The 22,273-nt window shown below is 43.1% G+C and overlaps 1 protein-coding gene across 1 annotated transcript in view; it reads right to left on the bottom strand.

Annotated features, from left to right (window-relative positions):
• Siah1 (siah E3 ubiquitin protein ligase 1) overlaps nt 1-19,837 on the bottom strand; it is a 33,248-nt gene extending 13,411 nt beyond the window's left edge. Inside the window, exon 1 of the mRNA XM_052728215.1 lies at nt 19,704-19,837. The gene's annotated coding sequence lies outside the window, so the exon portion shown is untranslated. The remainder of the gene's footprint in view (nt 1-19,703) is intronic.
• Nucleotides 19,838-22,273: the final 2,436 nt, after the last annotated feature.

Below are 22,273 nucleotides of genomic sequence, written 5' to 3'. Positions count from 1 at the left end.
CTATAAACAGCTTGGCCTCAGTACAGATCAATGGCCAAAACCTGGCACACTTGATTTCCAAATTCTCACCAATCTTAACATCTGCCACAGCATAAACAACTGATCCCCAAATCTCTTATATCTAAACTAGCTCTGTTCTACCCTTCTACTTCCTACTCTTAAAAACCTTTATCTCTATAACTTCTCTTTGCTCTGCTCTCAAAAAAAATCTCTTAAAACTATGCTGTAAATCCTATCTCAGGATTTGTAAGTTCTTTGGGTATAGTTAAAAAAAAAAAAAAAGAAACCTATAAATCTGTAACAAAACTTGGCTTTAAACTTTTAACAAAAGGCTTGTAATTAAAAATCTATACATAGGCAATCTTAATTTGCTACAACTTACTATATATATATGTGTGTGTGTGTGTGTGTGTGTGATTCAACTCTTGTTTAGAATATACTGTATATGCAACTTGGATTCAATTCAATTTGTTTTGATTTTTGGGGGGGGTTTTTTTGTTTGGTTTGTTTTGTTTTTTGAGACAGAAGGTTTCTCTGTGTAGCCTTGGCTGTCCTGGAACTCACAGAGATCCACCTGCCTCTGCTTCCCGAGTACTGGGATTAAGGGTGTGCACCATCACTGACCAGTTGGATTCAATTCCTGTTTAAAAAAAAGAGATCTTAAAAAAAAAAAAATGTTTAAGGGCTGGAGAGATGGCTCAGCGGTTAAGAGAACTAACTAGCTGGTCTTCCAGAGGACCTGAGTTCAATTCCCAGCAACCACATGGTGGCTCACAACCATCTGTAATGAGATCTGGTTCCCTCTTCTGGCCTTCAGGCATACATGCAGACAGAACACTGTATACATAATAAATAAATAAATCTTTAAGTAACAGCTATGTGGCTGGCATCCATTTTACTAAGGTTAAAAAGTACATGCCAGGGGACTTATCCACCATCTTATGATGACCACATAGTATAAACCAACTAAGGCAACACCTATATAACTTTTTAGTCCTATTGAGCCTTCTGCTTTCTAATGAAATAACAGGTCTCCAAAATATTGTGGATTGGTATGGATCATGATGATAAAACTTTAAGGTTATAAAGGTCTACTCAGATTAACAAAAGCTGACTTAGAGGTTTATACCTAACTACTTATGTCTTTGCTAACTGTTCAACCCCAGGCTTCTAGAAAATTTAGGTAAGTAACAACATATGTTTGATAAATAAGGTGTATTTGACAAATAAGGTTTATAAATTCCTAAGGTCTACTCAGGATCACAGTAATATCTGTCTAGCTTCTTTGTCTATGCTCACCTTGTTAAGCTTTAGCTATCTGGATAAACTAAGTCATACAAAAAACTGATATTCTATAACAGTGCACTTTTATAGTATATAGGATCAGAAAAGTTCCCAGTCTCCCTATGGGCTGTATTTATGGCTTAATTTTTATTTTGATGCTGCCAGGGACACTTCTGGGTTAACTGCTCTACTCTGCCTGGTCAAAGTGAGGTCATCCCCCAAGTCCTTCTCCACAGGAACATCTCTCAGACCTGGGTCTGGCCAAGCCTGCTCTATGTGGCAGCTACAGATTAAATGCTGTCCTAAATGACAAAGACCTACGAACACTGAGACCACAGGAGCCTAGGGCAACCATCTAGGTAATGGCTTCAGGGAATAGAATCGAATCCACCACTTGCAGGCCAAACAGACTCAAGTACTCCTTAATTCCCTCTACCTGCCTATTCCTGAGAGTGGGATCTCTCGATCCCCCCCCCCCCCTCCCGTCTTGGGAATCCAGTCCTCCAACTACCAGGACCATGGGTCTGAAAGTTTCAAATGTACACCCTAGATAAAAAATTTTCCCCTAGGGGCTGGAGAGATGGCTCAGCAGTTAAGAGCACTGGCTGATCTTCCAGAGGACACAAGTTCAATTCCCAGCACCGACATAGCAGCTTACAACTGTCTGTAACTCCAGATCCAGAGGATCTGACACCCTCACACAGACATACATGCAGGCAAAACACCAACCAATACTCATAAAATAAAAATAAATTATTTTTAAAAATTCCCCCTAAAATTCTTAACTTTACCTTCTGTCCCTAACCTATTTTATCTGTTTCAGCAGATCTCCAATCACCTAAATACTGCAAACTACTCCAAACTCACCAGCCCCGTGTGCTTCATTCAGACGGACTTTCCAACCAGCCTGAGCCTCTGCATCCTAGACAGCTCCAAAGCAGCTGGCCCCTGATGGTCCAGCCTCACAGACTGCTCCAATGCGGCCTGCACTTCCTTAGCCCCAGATGATCCCATAGAGCCTGGACAGCAAGTGAAGCACCCTGCTCTTCCTGGCCTTGGCCAATATTCCAACTGTCTTGGGTCCCCAACACCCCAATGTCAGCAGGAAGTAGTCACAGAAAAGATTGTGTCCCCCTTATCACTGATTAGCAACAAAGAGACTGGAGGGGATGTTAGGTCTCAAACTCCAGACAAATGGCTAACTGAGGTGCCCATTTAACATATCAAATGGACCTGGCTGCCAGGTTCTCCCTGCATCCCTCAGTCCCAACCTGTTACAGGATATGGCTGGCATACCCCAGCCCCACTACCCTAAATTTCCCCAGCCCCACTACCCTAAATTTCTCCAGCCCAGGGGCTGGGCTGCCCTTCTCTACATAATCCAGCCATGTTGGTCCCCTGCCTTCCACCCTGTACTCACTCCTTGTCTATCCTTTACCGTCCTGGCTCTCCCCTCACCCCTTCTCCTCACTCTCCCAGATGTTCCTGCCTCTGGTTATGCTCTCTCTTTTATCTACAATAAACCTTCTCCACCATGCCTAGGAGCATTCATGTCCTTCCTTTTTTATTTCTTTTTTCATTCAAATGGTAGATCTCATGCCTAACTACCAGATGCAAAACCTTGAGTTCAAATTCTAAGTGGCAAAAAATGCTAATAAAATTGCAACTATCCAATTATGAATTTACACTTTATATTATGGGTTTGAATTAAAATATTTAAACATGATGGAGATGGCTCACTTCTGCAAGCATGAAGACCTAGTTCAATCCCTCACACACATAAAAAGCCAAGTGTAGGGGAGTACTTGTTATTCCAGCACTGAGAAATGAAGAAAGGAGGATTCCTGGAGCTCCAGGGCCAGTCATTCTAGCAAAAATGGTGCATTCCAGGCCAATGAGACTCATTCTCAAAGGAGGTGTTTCTGAAGACAGGGGTTGTCCTTGGGTCTCTTTGTATGTGTCAAGAAAAGAGCCTGACAGAAAGCTGATATGGAAAAAGAACATAGGCATCACTACAAGGCAACTCAAATCTGTGAAGCATCTGCTTTTTCCAAGATTCCCTATTGAGGCTTCCACTTCAGAAAAATACCTGATCAGAACCTCATAGGTACTATGTAAAAGAGATCCTGCAGCCGGGCGGTGGTGGCGCACGCCTTTAATCCCAGCACTCGGGAGGCAGAGCCAGGCGGGATCTCTGTGAGTTCGAGGCCAGCCTGGGCTACCAAGTGAGTTCCAGGAAAGGTGCAAAGCTACACAGAGAAACCCTGTCTCGAAAAAAAAAAAAAAAAAAAAAAAAAAAAAAAAAAAAAAAAAAAAAAGAGATCCTGCAATATGGTTAATAAATAAAATACAAACTAAGAGTAAGTCATCTAAGCAATGAGATATCCCAGCATCTGAAGTGTTCATTAAAGAGTCCATCTCAGCCAGGCGGTGGTGGCGCACGCCTTTGATACCAGCACTTGGGAGGCAGAGGCAGGCAGATCTTTGTGAGTTCGAGGCCAGCCTGGTCTACAGAGCGAGATCCAGGAAAGGCGCAAAGCTACACAGAGAAACCCTGTCTCGAAAAAAAAAATTTTTTTTAAATTAAGAAAATAAAGAGTCCATCCCTAGACCACAATGGTTGTCAAGCCCACTGTGCTTACTAACCATCTAAGGGTCTTGAAAAAAAAAAAACATAGATTCTAATTTGCAAGGTCTGAAGCTGGACTCTGTCTTTTAGGTTTCATTTGGTTTTATATGTTGTACTGCTGGGGATCTAACCCACGCATAACCAGCCTGCCTGGCAGGTCTAAAGACATGCTTGTGCCTCTCTTACAGAAACCGATCCCCCAAAATGAGAATTCCTCAGGAACTGCCTGAGGCACTGAGGTACAACAAGAGGAGAATCTTGTCTCCAACAGAAAGATTTACAACTTGTCAAAAGACCTTGGAGGAAAGACAAGGAATAGAGGCAATGATAAGGCAATACCTTGGCCACCTGGCCACACTGCTTAATTAGGTATATCTGTCCCCTTCCCTTTAAACTCTAGTTGGGGACAGGCATAACTTATCTTTATTCCTCTTCCCAATGTGACTACATTGAACAAATCCCCCTTTCTGCTTTTCATTATGTTTTAAAGATTTTATTTATTTTTTATGTATACAGTGTTCTGTCTGCATGTATGCCTTAAGGCCAGAAGAGGGTACCAGATCTCATTACAGATGGTTGTGAGCCATCATGTGGTTGCTGGGAATTGAACTGAGGTCCTCTGGAAGAGCAGCCAGTGTTCTTAACTGCTGAGCCATCTCTCCAGCCCCTGCTTTTCATTATTAATTTGGCTCTTTTCATTGGTTTATTGAGGATGGGTGGCCAAACCTGGCATAATGGGGTATATTCTATGAACCTGAGTCCAGCAACACAGGGCTCTCAAATATTCCAGGGAAGTGCTCCACCAGCAAGCCTTCTGTATTTTCACAGAACTCCTAAGTATAGCCAGTTCTGCTGTAACATGGAAAACCGTAACATGGAAGCCATAACAAAGTATAAAAACTGAAAAGGAGCCAGGCAGTGTTGATGCACGGCCTTTAATCCCAGCACTCAGAAGGCCAGCCTAATCTACAGAGAGAGTTCCAGGATAGCCAGGGCTACCCAGAGAAACTCTATCTCAAAAACAAAACAAAACAAACAAACAAAAAAGTTTAAAAAAAACTCACATGTACATCATTGTTAGGATAAATTATCTTAATTAATTCTTCAAGAAACTCATATTATTCATACTTTTAAAAAGATAGTAAAATGATAATAAGCAGACATAACTATGCAAGGACTCAAATAACAGTGATAGAAGGAATCTTTAAGAAAACTACTACTGAAGCAATCAAACTAATCAAATAATTAACAAGAAATGGAAGTCTTAGCCCAGCACAGGGATTCAATCCCTAATCAGCACTTTGGAGAGGCAAGAGGGGAGGGCCAAAATCCTTGAAATCTTTGTATGCTAATGAATGGCTGATATCTGGGGTTACAGGTTTGCTAGAGGACAGAGCTGGTGGCCATGGATACAACTCTGTCACTCAAAAACTTGACTTTTCAAAGAGGGAGAATTTCTTGGCTAAAGGTAGGGTTGACTGCAAAAGGCCAGAGATTTAATCAACTATGTTTAAATAATGACACCTCCATAAAAATCCCAGAAGGATAGGGCTTAATTTTCAGAAAAAGAAGCAGGAAGAAGTGTCTGGAGGGTATACACAAGAAGACACAGAGCCCCTTCCCTCCTAACTTGCTTTATTCATTTCTTCTACTTGGCTGCTCATTGTATGTTATTTGTATCATTTATAACAAATGAACATCAGCAAAATATGTAACAGAGTTCTGTGAGCCACCCGAGCTAACTACCAAATCAGAGAAAGTAGTCCTGTAAACCCTACTTTATATCCATCCATAATGTATTGTTGGTCAGAAGTGTAAATTACAATCTGAGAATGACATTCGAACCTCTAGACCCAGAGCTTAACCTATAGGGTCAAACTTGAGACACAGCATAGAACTGAATTACAGGATACCCAACTGGTGCTGGCGGGAGATCTTGGTAGGTATGAAACCCCTACCTATAGAAGTTAAGGGCTTTGTAATTGTTGGGTTTTGTTTGTTTGGTTTTGGTTTGGTTTGGTTTTTGAGACAGGATTTCTCTGTGTAGCCCTGGCTCTCCTCAAAAGAGATCCGCTTGTCTCTGCCTCCCGAGTGCTGGGACTAAAGGTGTGGGCCACCACCACCCAGTTGAGGTTCAGGTTCTTAAAAGTAAAGCAAAAGGGGTCTTTCACCCTACTCCCTTCAGCAAGGTAGTAATCACGTGGTAAGGAAATAGCCCCAATCCAGAACACCTAGAGGGGACTTCATCAAAAGCAGCCTTGGAGATACAATAGAGTAGAGTCACACAGAAGGTTGAGGAGGGTGTGGTCTGAGAGTAGCACTTAAGAAGACCATAAAGAGAAGCAAGTGCATGGTAGCTGGAAGGCTGAAACTTTAAACTTCTTTTCTGTCTTTAAATAGGAGATACCAGAATACTGCAAGCATTAGAGTTCAGTAAACAGGGAAGGAGAGAGAGCACAAGAAACAGCAAAGCAGTAACATTCTTATTAAGAACCAGACTGCTGGAAGAGAGAACTTCCCCCATATATCCAGGCCTGCTGAGTCTGGCCAGTAATCCCAGCTACATGGGAGGCTGAGCAAAAGGACAAGAAAACTGAGTTCAAGGCCAGCCTGGGCAACTTAGTAAGATCCTGTCTCAAAAACTAAAAAGACAGATTGAGCAGGTACACAACTCTGTGCACAACTCTCAGTACCTGAGAAAATAAAGGAACTTCTTCCATATCAACAGAAGAAAGTATATACATATAGTCAGGCTGGAGAAGGCTAAGAAAATACCAGATTTCCATCTTCCTTGTAAAGGAAGCATAGTCATCCTCTCTTGGGGGAGGGGAATGGGTGATGAGAAAGATGAGAAAGACAAAGTAAGTTTTAAGGAATCCCTTTGAAACATCAAAAGAGCATGTAAACCAGGCATCATAACAACTTGTGCCTTTAATCCCAGCAAGCAGAAGCAGGTGAGTTCTCAGCCAGCCAGAGCTACATAGAGACCCTGTCTCAAAAACAAATAAACAAACAAACAAAAACTCAACCAACCAAACAGGGCACTGCAGACAGAAGTAAGCCTGCTAAATGTTACATCACTGTGAATCCCCTAAACCTCTTCCTACTGTCTTTCTTAGCCAAAGGAAAAGTGATCTGTCATTATTAGCTTATACCAAGGAGAACTAAATGACTGTCATCAGGACTGAGTGCTTTAAGTACGTGGAGCCCTGCAAACCTCAGACTTCACTGTAAGAATGGTACAGTCATAACTTCACCACTGTAGTCAGTTCTGCTACACAGCACACACAATTTGTCTACATAATGTCAAAAATGAAGTATTAGCATCCCCCAAACAAAACACTTTACCAATAGAGTCTTTTTCCTTCCTTATTCATGAGCAAGTCCAAAACCCAGTTGATGCTAGAGATTGTGGACAGTATTGCACACTACATATATTGTGGTTTGGGGTAGTACATATACATATATACATATATATTATATACAGACCTGTGACAAAGTTTAATTTAAAATTAGGCACAATTAAGAGACTACCAGTAATTTACTCTATGTGTTCTCTGATAACTTTTCTTCCCTATTAAATCAAGAGCTTGATCTTTTCATTTAAAGAAAGCTGTTTCTACCCTCTCGAGATCTTAATCACCAGTAATAAAACTCTTAGATTTCTGAACTAGTGTTTAAATTTTCTTTTTCTTAAAATTCAATGTGTATAAATGTTTTGCTTGTATGTATGTCTCTGCACCATGTGTGTGTCTATTGCCTATGGAGGCCAGAAGAGGATTTCAGACATCCTGGAACTGGAGTGACTGCCAGAAGCTACCACGTGAGTGCTGGGACTCAAACCTGGGTCCTATGGAAGAGCAGCCAATGCTCTTAACTGCTGAGCTCTCTCTCTAGCCCTCTTGAGCCACTTTAAGTAAAACAAGGACTATTCAGACTTACTCACTGTAATGCCATGACAAGATTGTCTGTCATGTTGGTAGATGGTACGATAACTTAGTTGGCTCCAAGTAGCATATACAACATGGACACTCTAGATGAGGGTAATTCATGACTCAAGTGGTTCCATCGTACAAATCTGAAATTCATGTATTCTCTCCAGAATTTTCCATATATTTTTGAGACATGTGATCACAGATAAATGAAACTTCAGTGACAAAAATGACAGATATAGGGAAATACCATAATAGATTGTTCCCTTTCCCATTTACCGGGAAAAATAAATGTGTTACAACCATTTTCTTTTCTGTTACAACCACAGTATCTCAAGAAAGTTTTGAGAAGTCAGACAACTGACTAATGCTCGACACCTGAAGGTCTTGCCTTTTCCACTTAGGCTATGTGAACTCTCTGCTGTGTTCTGATATTTAGTGACACACATGAAATGCAATATATGCTGATTTTAGGTAGTCTTCACCCCCAACAGGCTGTCTAGACACACACAAAGCATCAATAAATCTAAAATCCAAAATGATATGACACTTACGCTTTTTAATTTTGAGGCATTTCAGATTTCTAGATGAGAAATGCTTAACTCACAAAGTCTACGCAAATATCCCCAAATCCAAAGAAACACCAGAATTTGAACTATTTCTGGGTTCAATGAGACAAACTGGCCTAGACATTTAGCTCTCTAATAAAACTGTGTGTGTGTGTGTGTGTGTGTGTGTGTGTGTGTGTGTGTGTGTGTGTGTGTGACAGAGTTTCATGTAGTCCAGACTAGTCTCTAACTCACTATGTAAACTCTTGAACCTCCTGCCACCATGTCCAGTTTTATGAAGTTCTGTGGATCGAACTCAGAGCTTCATGCTGGGCAAAAATACTATCAATTAAACCGGATCCCCAGCCAGGTATTCTGACCTCCAGAACCAACTGCCAGCATGCTGACCAGCTCATTCCACAACTGCCTTAAGACATAAATTTAGCACACAGTATCCAATATTTCAGGACATTTTGTTTGCAAGTTGTGAACTGTCACCAACATGTGACAGTTTACAGATCAGTCTCCTTCCTTATAAACTTTAATCACTAACTGATGACTTTCTATCCTTTTCATCATCCTTTGATTACCCATTTTCTCTCCTAACTCCTGAACGTCAGAGTTGCCCACAGGCACCTTTTCTTACACTGGTAACTTGTATGATTCTTTAAATTCTCCAAGAATTTTAATTTGTATCTCTACGTACATCCTTCACCAGAGTCTAGACAGGTAAATGGATAGAACTAGAAAAGATCACATTGAGAGAGGTGAACTGCAAGTTCTCTCTCAGCCGAGGCTCCTAACTTCAAAGCTTCAGATGTGAGTATAAAACCTGGAGTAACCTCAGAAACTAGGAAAGTAGAGGGGACTGGGGAGAGGGAGGAAGAGCAACAAAGAGGAAACAGATTATAAGTGATTTTGTGGAAGAAATGGTAAAAACAGGGAGGGCCTTTAATTATGGAGGAGGAGGGAGATAAACTACAGGAGGGTAAAACAACAGGAAGTCTGTCAGAAAGTCGTAAGGAATCATTTATTATCTATCTACTGAAATTATACATAATACATATAAATCTGTGTATAAATATACATATATAGTTTAAATGAAATTTTTCCTTCTGGGCTGACAATGCTCCCACAAGAACCACAGCGTATCTAGCAAAAATCCCAACACCATGCATGAAACCTTTGGAGTTGTTGGTCAGGGTTGTCCAATAGACTCCCAAAACATTACAGGCTATTGCTATTGTCCTTGGTTGCCTCACAGAGGTGGCAAGGTTAAATCCCTATTTTTGAAGATACCATATACTTTGGACACAGGACCCAGAGGACCTGAACTAGATCTGACCTGAAAGTCTCCTCTGAGGACTAGCATTCATGGTACCAGAAGATGCCATGCAGGCTTCCAAAGGAAGGAAGCATCCAATACTCCCACACAGCTATGACACCCATGAACCACAGTAACCACAGAGTGCAGTGGCATGACTACCTTGGCAGTAACCAACAGCTCTCTAATTGGACTTAAGACTCACTCAACAAGAGGGAAATCATGCCTGGGACTGGAAACCTAGCCAATCACCTAGGGCTAGTAAAATCGTAGATCTTGGAGAAGAACCTACAGCGCCACTTTACTAAATCAACATAATTCCTAATTACATTCTAATTAATTACATTCTGAGTATTTCTCCTTATACACAGATAAGTGTTCTCAACCCTCATCAAAGGACATTCTCTTTGCAACTGACCATTACAGCAAACTAAAACCAACCAAAATCCAGAGAACAAGAGATCATGTGGTACCAGTCCCAACTGACACATCTACAACAGAACTCCTGAACCTAAAGCTCAAGGATCACGGGATAAGAGGGAAGGGGGTGGAAAAACTCAGAGACAAAGAACAAGAGTGTGTCAGTCTTCCGAGAGACTGTGTCTCCTAGAAATGTCGGAAGCTACACCCATGAAGTCTCAGCAACATGGCTACCTAAACAAGATCCGAACAATGACACCACCACTGGACATGCTAACACGGAAGTGGGAAAACTCACAGGGAGCCTAAATCCTAGAAAAAGAACTACAGGCAAATGGGGGAATGCTAAAAGGAGAAAAAAATGGTTGTTCCCAGGAAAGAAGTCTCCCCCACAAGTGGTTATCCAATACCAAGTGGTCAACTCTGAGATCATACACAGAGTTAGCATTATACAAACTGAGCATGTTTTATTTATATATTATGTAATGCACACAACTAAACAATTGAAGAAAAAGAGACCATGAGTTTGAAAGTAAGTGAAGGGTGCACGGAAGGGTTGAGGGAGAAGAGAAAGGGGGAAATGATGTTAATTATAAGTTCAAAAAATAACTTTTAAAAAGTATATCCCTAGCCCAAATTTAAAAAAAAAAAGTTGTCTGTAATATCAGCACATGAGAGGAAGAGGCGGAAGATCAGGAGACTTAAGTCACCCCTTTTACACCATATACCTAAAACAACCAGTCAATCTTAGTGTCTCTCCTTAAAAGTCATGTAAGAATCTAACCATTCCTCAACATCTCTACACTACCATCTGGCCTAAGACACTATTTCTCACCTGGCTTCCACATTCATCCACTAATATGTTCAAGCACAGCAAGCTTAGTCCAATTCAAATTTATATCACATTATCTCACTCCTCTTCTCCATATCCTCCCATGGCTGCACATACAGATTGAAAACTAAAATCCTATAAATGGCCTGTAAGGCCTAAACAATATGATGATGTGTTTGCAATACTCTGTATCAATCACTTCTTTCTCCTCACTCTTCCATGACAAGGCTAGGTTGTTTCAGTGGACCTTCTGTCTTCAAACACTTTTCTCCTAGATTCAAATCTTCATTCATAAATTACCTCCTAGATGAGACCAACCTTGTTTCTCTATTTTAAACTGTAACCTCATCTGAGCATGGTGGGGCATGTCTGCAACTCAGGAGGATGAGGCAACAAGAACCTCATTCAAGCAGGCTGGAAAGGTGGCTCAGTGGTTAAGAGCACTGGATGCTCTTCCAGAGGACCCGGGCTCAAGTCCCAGCACCCACATGGCAACTTAGTTACTGTCTGTAACTCTAGTTCTAGGGGATCTGACATCCTCACACAGACATATATGCAGGCAAAACACCAATGTACATAAAATTAACAACAAAAAAAAAAGGTCCTCATTCAAGGACAGTTCAATCCTGAGTTCAATCCCCAGGACCCATACTTAAGTGAAAGGGAAAGAACCAACTCCTACAGGGTATCCTCTTGCTTACACACACATTATCATGCCACATGGACATGTGTACACCCCCACACTAAAACGTAATAAAAAAGATTTTTAACAACAACAAAAAAAGAACCTACCCTGTGCCTTGACTACTAACCCCTCTTTTGTGCACTCCTAAAACCTCTACACCTCTTTTCTTCTCTCCTTACTTCCCAGGCATCTCTAATGTTTATTCCTTAGACTGCATTACTTTCTATATACTATACAATTTACTTATGTTAATTGCTCCAGGCCCATTCACCCTTATTTGGAAGGTGGAATTTGTCTAGTTCAATGACGTACCTCAAATACTTAAAACAAGACTTAGTACACAAAGCATCACCTCAAAACACATTTGTTGGATGGGTAAGTAGAAAGCACAGAAGCACTGCACTTTTGAATATCCAGTTACAAAGCAATATGGTATTGCTTTTTAAATTCTTGAAGAAAATAATTATCCAGATCAAACTATGCTGGAAGTGTTGAGAGCAAAATAATGATGCAACGTTTTGAAATACTACCTCTTCTACATATGTTCTCAGGAAACTGGACAAGCTCTTCAAATTCAAGGAAATGAAGCAAGAAGGAACAGGGGCTGCAGTAAACAGAGCCTAAAATAAATTCAGTGCAGTACAGGGGGCTCTAAGAATGACAACTTAGACTAGAGAAGGCAGTGACCTACAGTCTGCAGCCTGCAAGCAACTTGAATATTTAGAAAAGTAGCAAGGGATGTGGTGACAGTTACAGTAAAGCACAGAAAACAAAGTAAAGCTTAAAATAAAAAGAGGGTTTTAACTGTAAGAAATACAACTTTAAGAGTGCAAGGGGAAAATCATCGTCTACTATATAGATGCAATTATAAGCAACCTTCCCAGCCAGGCTGGGTGGCGGGGGGGGGGGGGGGGGGGGGGGGGGGGGGGTAAGGAAGGGCTCTCACTTCATCCACAGCAGGAAATCAATAGACAATGATAAGTACAAAAATAATCAACTAAGCCTAGCTGTTTCTGAAAAAGAAATGGGGAGTCATCCCTCTTTTGAAACCTTGTAGAGAGTGGGAGAAATGGCTCCGGGTTAAGAGCACAGGCTTTTCTCCCTGGGGACCTGGGATCCCAGCACCCACAGAGCACAGCTCCTAATTGTATTTCCAGTTCCAGAGGATCCAATGCCCTCTTTTGTTCTCAGGCAGTAGGCATATACCTGGTGCAAGCAGGCAAAATATGAAAGACATGAATTTAAAAAAACAAAACCCTTGTAGGGGGCTGTGAGTAGGCTTTTGTAAAGCTCAGTGGCAGAACATTTGCCTGGCATTTGAGAGGCCCTAAGTTCTATCCCAAATACAGCAAAACAAAACTCTTGAGAAGTTAGGCATAGTGGCTCACATCTGCTATCTCAGTGACTGGGAAGCAGAGACAGAGGAATTGCTGTAAGTTAACCAGACAGGACTATACCAATCTGGGCTACATGGTACGACCCTGTCTCATAACAAAACAGAAACACACAAAAACCTTGTGAATTCTACACTATATATAAAACTTTTCAACGAAAGGGAAAGTTCAAAATGTAAAGAAATGACATACATAAATTTGTTTTCAAAGATTTTTGTCTTAACTCCTGGCAAAAAATGTAGGGAATTTTCCAACTCTTTGGGAGATATTTGTGTAAAAGGTGCTCACAATTAAGCAGTTTATGCCACAATATTAAGTGTATATCTCTGTGATCTAGCACATTTTCTTCCAAGGGCCTTTCTTCTGATTCACATGTTGGCAAAGGTATATGAACACAAACACCTACAACATGTATAAAAAGGACTAAGCTAAAAAGCAGCTCTTCCTCAAGAAAGTGGTTTAAACAGGGCGTGGTGGAGCACACCTTCAGTCCCAGCACTCGGGAGCCAGAGGCAGGTGGATCTCTGTGAGTTCTAGTCTATAGATTGAGTTCCATACAGTCCCATACAGCCAGGACTACACAGAGAAATCCTATCTCAAAAAGAAAAAAAAAAAGTGATTTAAATGTGAATCTACTGCTAAAATTGGTAAGGTATCTGGGAACAAAACTCAGTGGTAGAGCACTTTCCTAGCATGCCTGGGGCTCTAGACTTCTCCCCAGTACCCCAAACAACAACAATAACAAGTAGAGGGAAGAAAAGTCTAGAATAGAATTAGCACAGAGGGCATGGGGCAAATGTACCTACCATCACAAGTATCAAGTTGTAAGATACCAAGACTTATAAGCACCAACTCCTTTTGAGATAGCCAGCTCAACAGTTACTAACAGTTACCTAACATTTAATGGGAAATGCCAATTTCAGTCAGGCCAACAAAGTTAACTTTAAAATATTTATGGCTGAGGCTGGAGATGGCTCCATGGTTAAGAGCATGTCTGCTCTTGCAGAGAATCTGAGTTCAGCTCCCAGCACCCACACTGGGCAGTTCACAACCACCTACAACTCCAACTACAGGAGATCCAACGCCCTCCTCTGGCTCTGAGGGCACAGCATACTCATAGACAAACCCACACAAAGACACATAATTTGAAAATAAATAAATGTTGTAAAAGAGAAAATCTTCAATAAACTGGGAGCTGCACAGAGGCTTAGTGCTTAAAAGCACTTACTGCTCTTGCAGAGAGGACACAGGTTTGGTTCCCAGCACTCATATGGCAGCTCACAGCCACCTATAACTCCAGTTCCAAAAGTTCCAGCTACAGAGCAAGAACATCTCACAGAAAACCAAAAAGGAAAGAGAAGAGGGCGAAAGGAGGGAAAGACGTATTTGTCACTGGCAGTCTCTGCTTATAAATATAGATTCGTTTTTCTCCTTCTGGTTCATGTGCCCAAACCTTTATTCCAAACAAACAAAAAAATCTACAGAAAAGAAAAAAAAAACCTAAACTTAATGAAAAGTCTTTGCCAGTCAGAATCACTTGGTCAGACTTTATCAGCATTATTCAAGCTGCACTTTCTGTTGACTTACAGCAAGGACGCACAAGATGTGTTAAGTACTGGGATGCTATGCCATTTGGCTGGTGACCTTGTCAGGAACAAACTCAAGAACTAAAACAGATGGGAAGGAGCACATGCAGCATTAATCCATTCATAGAAAGCTCAAAAGCAAATAAATTCCATCTTTGGCATTCAATGACAAGAGGTGCCTCCTGTCGGGAGCAGTAATTAGATGAGGAAAAGGGGTTTCTTGTTCTGGTAATGTTCTTAACTCCAGGGAATGGTTACAAGAGGGGGTTCACTTTGTGAAAATTCAAGGCCTGCACATGATTTGAGCACCTTTCTATATGTAGTTATGTAAAATGTCGATCAGAAAGCATACATTTAAGAACCAAAGTGCATCATTCAATCACTTTAGTATTCTCCTAGGATCTCCTTGAACAGCAAGCAGCTCCTTTCACCCTGCACAGATGCTCAACCCATGTCTATACCTCTGACCTGCAACATACAGTACCTGCATTTACTGAGGGTTTCACCTCTCCTACTTTCAGAAAAGACAGCAGAAACCACCAAAGTCAAAACTACCTTATCTTCTCTCCATCAAGCCTACAGGCTAACTTCTCTTCCTTGAGAATTCAAGAAGAATCCTACCTGCTATCTTCTTGCTTCTAAATGTTACACTTCCCTCTTGAACCAGGTCTCTCCAACACAACGATGCACTAAGAGCCCCCATCTGGCTTCTAAGCCACTGCATGCCTATTGTGTTTTCTCTCTCCAATTGCACAGACATCTCAACTCAAGCACATGACAACTCTGAATTTTACTGCCATCCTGGCTCATCCTCTCCTCCAGTCTTTTTCATCTTGACAAGTGGCAACACAACCCATAGTCACTATAGCCAGAAGTCTTCATTCCTTCCTTTTCCTACCTCTCACGTCAACCCATCAGCAAGATATGTTATTATTACCTATCAAAAAATATCTGAAATCCATCCACTTTGTTCATCTTCACTGCCAGCACTTTAATCCAGGTCATAATCAACTATCATGGATTATAAGAAATTAAAGTCTCCAAACACCTTAAAGCAACCTCTTTTTGTTTTTGTTTTTGTTTTTGTTTTTGTTTTTGCTGTTGGTTTTTCAAGACAGGGCTTCTCTGTGTAACAGCCCTGGCTGTTCTGGAACTCTTTCTGTAGATCAGGCTGGCCTCGAACTCAGAGATCCACCTGCCTCTGCCTCCCTAGTGCTGGGATTAAAGGCATTCACCACAACCACTACTCAGTTTAAAGCAATCTTTAAAAGTCAGTGGATTATGTTATCCTTGTAAGGAAACCTTTATGAGTTTCCTTGGGACTCTGAAAATTCACATTTCTTGCTGACTCAACAAAATCTGGACACCCCACCACCACCACCACCACCACCTACCTACTTCCTCAATCCATCATTTCATTTCAGTGGCATTCTCCCAGCTTCTTAAACACTCCAAATTCTCCAGCCTCAAGGACCTTTACTAGGCTGCTCCCCTGCTTCAAAGGGCTAGCTCCAGTTCTTCATCTTCCTTTAAACGTTACCACCCCAAACAGCAGCTGTCCCTCCCACCCTGTCTCTACTTCAGTACCTGTGACTCCTTTTATAGGACATAAAATAACTTGTAATTTTATTTCTCCACTCAAATGTAAGACTAATATTTAGAAATATCTTACTGCAATCTTAATTATTTAAGCTGTGTGTATAGGCATTGTGTTTTTTAATGCAGATGTAGGCAGTATCTCTGCTCTCAAGGATCTTAGACAACTGACAAATGACAGGGAAAAAGACACATCCAGGTCTGACTCTTAATGGCCTGTCCTTTTAATTACACAATTACAATGGTACTTCAACAGTAGGACCTGGGTGGTGGGTAGAGTAATACATTTAACAGCTACTCACATAGTAGTACTAGGAACTAAGACTCAGAGAAACTAATCTTCCCAAAGTAGCAAAAGCAGACACTGAAGATTACACACAACCACCAAACACTATAGAAACCTACAGTATTCAAGAACAAAACAATCTAGTTTGAATAAGTAGAACGAAGATGCCATGCTGGGGTAAGGCTGGAAAAGTCTATTTAAGTCAATGTAAGTCATTTAGCCTTGATTTACTGAGCACCAACTATATGAAAACGTAGTGCTGAACAAGCAGGCAAACGAAGCCAAATCGCAAAGACATCACAGCCTATCTGGAGAAGCAGAGAACTACACAGAAAACCAGCAGCTCAGGAGACACTGCAGTGGAGACAAGCAGAATACTCTGGGAATATGGAGCGATGGCACCCAATTCAATGTGGGGAGTCCAGGAAGAGCTCAGCTAATGATGACTAGGCTATTATGAAATTAGTAGAAACAGAGGGACCTGGAAGCACACAGTCCATCAATAAGGCAAGGAAGCAACAGTAGGGGCCAGCTCAGGCAAGGCGTTGTACTTACTAAACACATCAAGGAACTTGGGACTCCATCTTGAAGGCTTTTCAAGTCGGGTTCATAGGTTTAATAAGAACGCTCATGTACACTGATACACTAGGCAGCCATAGGAACGGCTAAAGCGTTGCTGGAGAGAAGGCTCAGCTGTTAAGAGCATCTGCTGTTTTTCCAGTGGACCCCAGCTCAGTCATCCATGTCAGGAGCTCACAGCTACCTGTAACTCCAGCTCCAAATGATCTGATTGCCCTCTTCTGGCCTCTGTCTTCAGACGATTACCAGTAACTATATTTATTGTAAATAAGAAAATTTCTTTCCCATATTTGTCTGTTTCTAGGGAAGGGTGAGCTCTAAAATTCTCATACAGATCTGGTTGAAGGCAAGGTCTAAATGAAATACATCAAACATTTAAATATTTTACAGATTACATGGAGAAATCCCTATTTTTATTTCAAGAGCTGCAACAGATCTTGCTAAGAGAATGTCCAGTCTTTAAAGTGGAGTGTATCAACTAGATGTAAGTCATCTACAACTATGCAAAGTCACTCAACTTGTTCTGTTACCTTCATTATGTAAGACTGGTTTTCAAAATAACTTACACACTGAGAACAAAACTCTACTCTTCCAATCACTGGCAAATCTGGCTAGTTCTCCTGTTACTACTTTTAGCCAAATAGAATATTTTTCTGAATTACAGATAATAAGAATATAGCAATTTTTTGAGGTGTGTGTGTGTGTGTGTGTGTGTGTGTGTGTGTGTGTGTCCGTCCGTCCCTAGCTGGTCTAAAACTTTTCTCCCGCCTCAGCCTCTCAAATGTTGGAATCATAGGCAAGTAATGTGAATACAGGTTTCTACCACCAAACCCAGCTTTCTGGTGTAGGAATTTCCCGAAGACTTCAGAGAACAGATATTCTGATGCAAAATGAATTACATTTGTTTCTAAATGTAATTTTTTTTTTGTGAGACACTATCCTGACAAATTTGCAATTCCCCAAATTTGCTACACTGTATTTCAGTTTTAGATACTGTTACAAAGCTATGCTGCAAAGATGCCAAAAGGGGTCTCTTAAATTAATTCTAATACACAACAAATCTGGCAAAACCCACATTAAGTAAAAAGGTCTGAACAAAATTGCACCTAACCTATTCAGATTTACAGAAGTCTGTATTGTTATTTAAATTTCCAAAACAAAAAAGTATGGGTAATTTATGTAATCCACTTTGGGAAAATCTACCAGTCACAAACTTATCCCACAGGTAAATACACTCTCCACCACGTGAGCCAATCTCTCTGTGACAGTTACTATGTCATTCCATTTGTCACAGCAGCTTCTGAAGGAGACGGTGACACCACAGGTAACCACACTAATTAAAGGGATTCACTGTCCTACTTTTCCAAGTTAGGTAACTGAAGTCCTTGAAAGTGAACTGATCCATAATCTAAAACTGCCAAAAGGAACCTTCATTTTAATCTATTTGACTTTCCAAATTCCAGAATGTATGTACTGTATCTACCAATTCATATCCCCATGACTCAAGTCCCAAAATTTCACCATCTCAGAAAGTATGTCATTCTGTCCCCTAAAATCCTTTCATTTAACAACAAAACTCAAGCACTAACGATTTATAATTCCAAATATTTTGGTCTACGTACTTTCAACGCATCCATGCCAAGACAACTTAAGCGTATTTTATGAGACAAGAGCCTTAGCAGTAATCATTTGCTGAGCACTTACTGTAAGAGCTCTTTGCACTTCAACTATTTCCCATCTCATCAGTTCTCAACAGTCTTGAGGTAAATACTCTCCATGAAACCCATTTTGCAGAATAGGAAAATGAAGCACCCAAGAAATTAGGAATCTTGCCCAAGGTCACAAACCGGTGGGGCAGGATTTGATTCAAAGCAGGAGAGCAGAGTTCGGAGCCCGTGCTCCTAACGCTTCAACGAGTTAACATTTCACCCTTGACAGTCGCCTATCAAGAAATGGCAAATGTTCAAGGCTAGGAAGAGCAGTTAAGATCCCTGTCCTACATCCACACTCGGGGCTTCCATGACTTTGACAAATCAACTACATGGCCTCATTTTGCGAATGCACAAATGTGACTCCTGCCAGGGTAAACAAATTCCCTATCTTTCCAGGAACCGGCGCTCCGCAGCGGCCCAGGGCGTGCACACTAAGTTGTATCTGGGAGCGTGGAGGAAGGACCCCAACTATCCCGCAAAGGAAGCTGGGCGGAGCAAGGCTTATGCTTAAAGGTTGGAGCGGCCCGGGCGGGCGTCCGCGCGCTCGCTCGTGGCGACATAAACAAGGGAGGAGGCTGCGTTCTTCCCCGCACAAGGAAGGCGCAGGTCCGGGGGAAGGCCGCCCGACCGGAGCCGCCGAGGCGAGGCCCGGCCGCGGCCCGCGCAGCGCGCGGCTGACCTCCGCCATGTTGGCCGTCCACCCGGCCGCACAACAAAGGCTGCGCGAGGGCGCGGGCCGGAGCCTCGGCGCGCCCGCCCGCCCGCCGCCGCCCCACACGGCCGCTCTCGGCTGGGCCCGCCCGGGGCGGCCGAGACAAAGGCGCCGCGGCTCCGCGAGGGACCCGCCGGCCCTCCCCGGGCCGCCGCCGGCTCCTCCCTCCAGGCCGCCCGCTTACCTGTGGGCGGAGAGCGCGCCGCGGACCCCGGCCCCGTCTAACGCGCCCGGTCGCCAGCTGCCGCCGCCGCCGCCGCCACGGGCCGCGCCTCCACCTCTCCCAGCGCCGAGACCGACGGGACACCCTGGGCCGCCGCCCTCGAGAGCGCGCCCGCCCGGCAGCCCGGCTCCCCTGCCGCCGCCGCCGCCGCCGCCCCGCGCGTCCTCGAGCCCGCCGCGCGCGCCCGCTAAACACCACACACTGCGGCGGCCGCCATGAGCGGGCGCGCGCCGAGAGCCCGTTGGGGCGGGGCCTCCCACGGCCGCGCAGGCGCAGAGGCGGCCGGCGGCGGCGGCCCGCGCGCCTGCCGCGGTACTGGTTCCCGCGGTGGCGGTTGGCGTCGGGACGCTTCGGTTACCGGAGCTGCGCCCCGAGCAAACCCGCGAGGCGGCTGTGCGGTCTCCGGCCCTTCTGGGGGGCTGCGCCTCTCCTTTCCCCGGGCCCGCGGCCTGTAGCGGCTGCCACGACCCCACTCCTAGAAGAAGAGGGGGCCGCGCCTCCCGGTAGGCTAGTTGGAAGCTGGCCAGTTAGAAGCACGCCTTTTCTTCTACATCCCCTCTCGTCTAGGAAGCTCCTCGTTGGGGACTGTCCATCCTGCTGCTCTAAATTAAAAAAAATAAAATAAAATAAAAAATGGGAGCCAGGCACTGTGGAGCACGCCTGTGACCCCCAGCACTCGGGAAGCAGAAACGGGATCCTCACAAGTTTGGGGCCAGTCCGGTCTTTATCTATGTAGAGAGTTCTAGGGCTTCACGGTGAGACCCTGTATCTAAAATAATAAAATGAAAACCTCATCTTCAGGGCTAAGGATGTGTTCGTGAGGAGTTCTTGCCTAGGATGAGACTCCCCAATTGCGGGTGAAGGGGTGAAGCCTTTACATTTGATCCTGTGGTGTGAGGCTGTGTGTGTGGAGGTCAGAGGGACAACTTGTTCTGGGTTCTGGGGGTGGAACGCAAGTGGTGAGCCTTGGTGGCAGGGCTGAGCCATGTCACCAGTCCCAGTTACAACTTTTGATGGGTGCCTGAGTCTGACCAAGTTCCTGAGTGGATTTCCAGGGAAGAACTGTAGGAATGGAATGCTGTGTGCAAACAAAGTACTTTTTATATGGGATTTCAGGAAAGTCTCCTCCCAGCCGAACCATCAGCACAAACACCGCCCCAGCCAGAACCCAGATTGTGCTCAAAGGCAGAATTTTCAGCTTCCCTCAGCATATATGTAGTCTGTGCCTGCGTTGATACTTCTGTTCTCAATCTAATATTTTTCTTATTGTGGCCTTCCTCTGGGACCATTAGCACATCTAGTTGACAAAGTTTTTTTTTAAGGTGTTTTTAGCCAAAAGCACCATATACTCCCAATATGTTGGTCCTCAAAGTCCAAAAGCTAGATGAAGAGTTTGTGTTCTGTAGGTCCACAAAGATTTTAGATTTTAGTAGGGTTCTTGTTCATTTCAACAAATATTTATTTACGAAGGCTGTCTAAAATAATCATACACTGTGCTTAGTCACGGACCTTACCAAATAGGAAGATATTTATTCACTCTCCCATTCATTGAACAAATGATAGTCACCACGCTAGTCCTGAGAATACAGAACCATTGGCTGGGCACTTAGGAAGTATTTATAATCTTGTAGGAGACACAAACATTAGTCTCATAAACATACCCCTACTGCTGTGAAAAAAAATCCCCAAAGAAGGTGCCTGACTCGGGGATGTGAGTGCATAGGTGTATGGCACAAAGCTGAAGGATAAGGAATTAGATTGGAGGGAGCCTGGAAATTGTAGGGACACTAATGAAGTAAGAAAAATGTCAGAAGACAACCCTGTGGCTGTCCACTTCTCCACTGGGTTTTTTTTCTTAGGGGGTGGGCAGAGGAAGGGAGGGCATAAGGCCCTGGGGTGCTGCAAAGCCAGTGGAGTTCAGAGATGCTGTGCTTTGAGGACCAAAGTGCTCACTTGTGGCTCCTAAGGGACAGTACTCAGCCTGGTGACAAAACAGTGTGAGCCTCCTCTTTGGGGAGGCCAAAGAAGCTGATGGGGAGAAGAAATGGGGGAAATTCGAGAGAAAACAACAAAATGAAAGCCTAAACCAGGAAGTGGCCACAGAGAAGAATCTTTTTTAGGTGATCTGGGATGGGCACAGGAAAATAATATCAAATGCTACTACACCTCAGTGCCAGATTCACATTTTACTTCATCAGTCCCACAAAAACTCCATAAAATAAGCCGAACAGTGGTGGTACATACCTTTAATTCCAGCACTCCAGAGGCAGAACCAGGCAGATCTCTGAGTTCAAGGCCAGCCTGATCTACACAGAGAGTCTCAGGACAGTCAGGGCTACACAGAGAAACTATCTCGGGAGGAAAAAAAACAAAACAAAAAACAGAAACCCTCTCGAAATAACTACCATTATTGTTCCCATTCTTGCTCTGCTAGAGCAGGTAAGGCATAGGAAACCTAGAAGGTGCTAGATGTCAGTCAGGATCCAAATCCAACCCAGGTAGTGCACAATGGAGCATGCTTGTAGACCCGG

Source organism: Peromyscus californicus, unplaced genomic scaffold, assembly GCF_007827085.1.
Source record: "Peromyscus californicus insignis strain IS unplaced genomic scaffold, ASM782708v3 Scaffold_8__1_contigs__length_139910024, whole genome shotgun sequence".
NCBI classification, from domain to species: Eukaryota; Metazoa; Chordata; class Mammalia; order Rodentia; family Cricetidae; genus Peromyscus; species Peromyscus californicus.
The sequence above is the reverse complement of the archived record's forward strand: the minus strand, read 5'-3'. Positions and strand labels throughout refer to the sequence as shown.